Genomic DNA, 5646 nt, shown 5'->3' with positions numbered 1-5646 from the left:
TAGCCGATACATATCGTTTTGGGACCCTTCCGATATGCCCTTATAGTGGGTTTATCGGGGGTCTGACCGGTTCAGGGGATGGAAGGGTCCTAGACCGACTCCCCTGAACTAGTTTTGAAAAAAATAAAGTACCAAAATGCCTGATACACCCCTACCTGCATATCGGGCGTATCGATATTTTGAACCTAGTGTGAGAGAAAAAGAAAAAAGAAACATTTGGAAAATATTTCAAGTAAAACTAGAAATTTTACGGGTCACTTTTCTAGCAAGAGAAATTTTACTATTTTGAAAATATGAAGAATTAGCAAGGGCAGAAGAGACTTTTTGATGATTGCATTGGACTTAACTTTACCAGAGGTCTTAGTCCTTTTTTTTAAAAGACAGAAAGTTCTAATATTTATCAGAAACATCAAGGGAGGTTTAAAGTTTTAATATTTGGTATCAAGGGAGGTTTTAGGTTGATCAATGCAATTTGTTAGAGATTTTCTTTTTCTACCCAAAACATTGACTTAATCAATATGAATTACTGTTTCTACTCAAAACATTAAATTTGCAGTTTCAATTATTAATGTCATTGATCAATCTCCTACATATGCTATTTTCTGATTGAAATGACTGACATGAAAACATATTTCTCACGGAGGTACCAAACACAACCTAAGGGGTGTTGAAAACATGGTTGGATTTGTTTTTGAACACCCCCGAAGTCTTTTTCCCTTTCGTATTTATCTCAGTTGCAAAGGGTGATCCAAATTCCATCTTTTTAAATTCGATCAAATATGGATCTCCCCCTACCCGATCCAATTTGATTTGAATTAAATACATATACTAGTAAAAACAGGGAAAAAAAACAGAAAGTGCAACAATGGTGTCTATCATATTTATTCCAAACTTGTTTTCATCGTGTTATATGCTACTCATGAGTCCTACTATGCTGCATCATCATATTGTGGTCTCACTCGTTTTTATTTTTCTCAGAAAGATTTTCAATTCAAAGGGCAAAGAGAAAAGCAACTACAACAGAGACTCACGCGACAACACAGACATCAAGCTACACCGAAACTAGACCTAATACCACCGAAACAATCCCCTAACAACAGCATAAGCGAAAAAGAAACTATGGGCCACGTTTGGTTCACGATCAGAATCGATTGGTTCAGACCGGAAACGGAATCGGATTCCGATTTATGCTGTTTGGTTCATTAAGAGGCTGGAATCGCAGTCAGCCATGATTTTCAATTTTGCCCCTAATAAAAAAAATAAGAAAATGCATGAAAATACCAAAATTGCAGAAATTACAATAATTTTGTAGAAAATTCAGAGAAATGCATAAAAATACTCGAAATTTGCAGAAATTGCAAAAAAAATGTAGAAACTTTGCAGGAAAATGCAGAAATTACAATAATTTTGTAGAAAATTCAGAAAAAAAATGCATGAAAATATCAGGATTTTGCAGAATTGCAAAAATTGCAGGAAAATGCAGAAATTACAACAATTTTGCAGAAAAATGCATGAAAATACCTGAAATTTTGCAGGTGTTTATGAAGAGTAAGCAAGGGGTTCTGTGCTAGGAGACAACCTAACATGAGGATTATCACTTTTGTACATAGTATTCTTTCAACATTCATAATTAATAAAAGCTGCATGTAAATGTATTTCATTATTAATTCCATTACAAAAGTTTCAACCTTATTTACAGATTCATAGTGTTGAATGTGCTTATTAGTTATTACAAAAGAATATTGATTTTAAGATACAAAAGAAACAACATTTCTTCTATGATCTTCTAAATTCAAAATAGGAAATAACAAAAGGAAAGTAAATATATTCCTAACCAAATTCAAAATAGGAAAGTTGTTTAGAACTAATATGAGATTTCTACAGTTTTATCTATCATGTAGAACTGTTTTAGAACCAACAAGTAAATCCTAGAAACATGTTCATGAAGTAGAAGCTGTTCAAAAGTAACAAGTGTTGTTGACATGAAATATCTACATATTTACCAGTTAAAATATTTGCAGTAAATCAACTTGGGAAGCCATAATTATAATCTGGTAATGTCATGGGAGAGTAAGGCTAATGTTTGTAGTACACGAAATAACTTTTAGAAACTTGAACCAGGCAGGTAAATTCAGTAACTTGTACAAGTCATAAATTTCATAGATACTCTCATTACTCAACCAAATAACCACCATTTTATTCCCCATGTCAAGCCATTAAGTGAGACAAAGCTTATCAACTCAGTTTACCTTCAGCTTAGTAGGTCTAGAAAATGGGTTCACTGGCAAAACCTGCTCAAGCAATAACAGAAAAAAGCCTGTCTACGATTCCATCATTGCCGTACAAGTAAGGAATGTATCCTTTTCTCAAGTGTCCACTCTTTTGGAGACTCCCAACATCAGCACATTCATCATGTCCATCGATTCTTGACCATTTGGTTATGCTTCCTAACCATTCAAGAATATATAGCAAAAAGGAAACCTGCAACCATTTAATGACAAAAATATTGATCATGTTGTGACATGTTTTGTTATTATTTTCCTTCATTTCTGGATTTCTCCCACATAATGAGTGCCAATAATTTGCATGCATGTACTCCAGAGAGGTTTTTGGAAGTTTACCAAGGAAACCAAGAGCATTTCATATTACAAGGCTCAATACCTAATAAAGAAATTGACATGTGTTGTAAGGTAAATTTTAATGGTCATAATTCCACAAAGATGTCATATTCCAATAACTCCTTATGAAATTGTAGGTTTGACACAAATAGAGAACATCCCCCTATTGATAACTTAAATTTATATAAACATAGTTAGAATTCTTTCCCTGCACTTAATTTGACATAATTGACCCATGCACAGGCTACAAAATCAACATTGCAACAGAACAAAGAATCCCTCAACCCTCTGGCAACAAGGTCAACAAGACAGCAAGGTTATTAGCAAAATTAGAAAACTGGAATCAAGGACAACAATATAAGCCAAGGCTCTAGTCTTAAATTGAATTTCAAGAGATATTCCAAGGATAAGCAGAAAGTGAATTGAGCAACCCAATGGTAGCACTGGAGCCCCCTTCTACCTCCACCTTATGCAAGTCAAATCTATTGATATTCCAACATTCTCTAACAATGCTAAGAGCCTAAGACTTCAACCTTTTTTAAAGTAAATTCAAAATTGTATTAAAAGGAGTTATGCAGCCTTAGCATAAAAGAAAACAACAAAATACCAGAAACCTAACAAGACAAAAGAGTGACAGTAAAAATTAGCCACTTCCTGTCAACCCTAGTCCCATACATGAAGCACTATACAACAGCCATGGAACATGCCAAAAACAAAGGAAAACAAACAGAATGCCGAGCAAACCAAACACAGATGTGCATAACCACATCCAACATGAACCACCAGAAAATATCACAAACATCATCTACCCCCATCAAACCACCTCACAAGACCATCTGCATTCTGCAATCTCTGACATTTTTACTTCCTGCTGCCCCTTCTGCCTCTTCCCTTCATGCTTGCACTCTTCCTTCTCTCTGACTTCTCACCCCCTGATGAATCTACCTTTCCTTTCTTAATCTTTCTACATCCCCTTCCTCTAGCTGCCATTGGCTTCAGCTTCAACATTTATTAATTCTACCATATATATATATATATATATATATATATATATATATATATATATATAAACTGTCAATATTACTAACATATGAAGCAGTTTCCATATTAATGGCATCAGTTAACACATTAAATCAGAATTTACATGTTTGTTGATCCAAGTGCCTGATTGAGCTAATGATTTTTCCTTTTTTCTTTCTGGAGGGGAAGTAACAGATATTCTATTAGGAAACATAGAAAGCATATAAGTAGAATGATGGGTGCCCCACTATCCAAGATAATGGAATTTCCTGCACCTAAAACCAAAACATATGGTACAAGTTGAAAAAGGTAAGTCAGCAACTTAGATCTCTAAAGGCTTGTGATCAGTGTCATGAATCTGCACAACTTGGTCTTGATTTAAGTTAAGCACATAAGCATTTGTAGGTTTCTGAGAATACTAATATTTTTGAAATAAATTAAAAGAATTTATTAATGATGAAACTAAGTAAACAAGAAGCATAATAAATACCACCCAAGAGTGAGAAAAAAAGAAAACATCCAACCTTCTAGACAAGAACTCCTAACATCATGATAAAACTACAATGACAAAACCAAACTCTCTCCAATTACAAGCTAGGTGGGAATCAAGAAACAGCAAGCGCCCAGTCAATAGGACATTATTTCTCCTTATCACACTATGGCCTCTGTCTCTATTGCTTTTTGAGGTACCCTTGTCAACCTTCGTGCAATTGCTGACCCCCTTTTGAACCCATTTTGTATTTGCCACTATTAATCACTGCTGCCAAGAATCCCATTTTAGTCTTCTTCCAACCTATACCCCTAGAGACCCATGGCTCCACCAGGACCACCACATCTTTCTCAACAACATTACAAACCAACCCAATAAAATTCTCTACGTCATCCTTAGTTTCAAAAAACCACCTCCGGCATCTGGACTCTCCTACACTTCTCATATTTTTACAACTTTCTGAATATCTCCAACACAAAATTGATGCAAGTATTTGCAACTTAACAAGAAAATACTATGCAATTATTTTATGTCAGGATCAAAACAATGTCTAAGCTAAATTTGAAAAGAAGAATAAACAAATAAAACACAAAGCATAACGGTGCAGCTATTGTGCAAAAGAAAAACACAATAATGGTACATTTTATACGGATCTTAAACAATACGTACCTTTGTTGAAAATGATTCGTCTTCTGTGAAGATTGGATTACATATGAAACCGAAGCAATTAGATCCCACACCAGAGCATGGGCGGTTGATTTGGAAGGAGGAGGAGGAGGAGGAGGAGAATGATTCAGCAGCGCTCCTACCTTACCTCGCCAGAGGTGGTTTCGGCGACGGCAGATGGTTTGGAGTTCTACACTGCTTGCAGTCTCTGTCGGCGATGGCTCTCTGTTTGACTAGGGTTGGAAATGAAGGGGGCATTCTTGTAAAAAAAAAAGAATCAAACCATAAACCGGAATGGGAATCGCATTCCCTTGGGGGTTGGGAATGGCCATTCCCCCATACGGGGGATTCCCATTCCGCCTAGAATGTCCCATTCCAGTCAATCCACTTCTTATAATTAATAATAAATTATTTGTCTTTATTGTGAATATTCCATTTATATCTGCATAATGCAAATGCCAATCTCATGAAACTAACAAATGGATCTATTGGGTTTAAAAACAGAATTAACTAATTCTGATTTGAAGCTTAATACTTGGGCCAATGATTTAAAAGGCATGCCTAGGCACACAGGCGAGGTGCATTTTGAGGTATGTGCCTCGCCTAGGTCCTTGGCGTATCCCTTTTAAAAGGTGCATGCTTGGTGTGCCTAGGCATGTGTTTTGCGCCTTAGCTCAGATGTGTGCTTTTTTAAAATTTTACACTTTTTGTTCTTTTTTTTGAGTCTTACGGTTGGGCGGGGGGTTCCACCCTTGAACCCTTGACCACGCCCCTTGAGACAAGTCCGAACAAGTCTATGTTAGGGTCTGAAATTCTTATTTCTCACATAAAAAAGAATTTCAGACCCTAACA

At 35.8% G+C, this 5646-nt stretch overlaps 1 long non-coding RNA gene across 1 annotated transcript; it reads right to left on the bottom strand.

The window, feature by feature from the left end:
• Window positions 1-1825: 1825 nt before the first annotated feature.
• Window positions 1826-5152, bottom strand: LOC148847324 (uncharacterized). Its single transcript, XR_016101267.1, has 2 exons — window positions 4798-5152; window positions 1826-2481 (listed from the first exon to the last, which is right to left on the bottom strand). It is a non-coding gene; the product is annotated as an uncharacterized LOC148847324 (long non-coding RNA).
• Window positions 5153-5646: the final 494 nt, after the last annotated feature.

The sequence above is a fragment of the Nelumbo lutea genome, chromosome 6, assembly GCF_056320005.1.
Source record: "Nelumbo lutea isolate HS-2025 chromosome 6, American lotus-T2T, whole genome shotgun sequence".
Classification (NCBI taxonomy): Eukaryota; Viridiplantae; Streptophyta; class Magnoliopsida; order Proteales; family Nelumbonaceae; genus Nelumbo; species Nelumbo lutea.
This window is presented reverse-complemented; position numbering and strand designations above follow the sequence as displayed.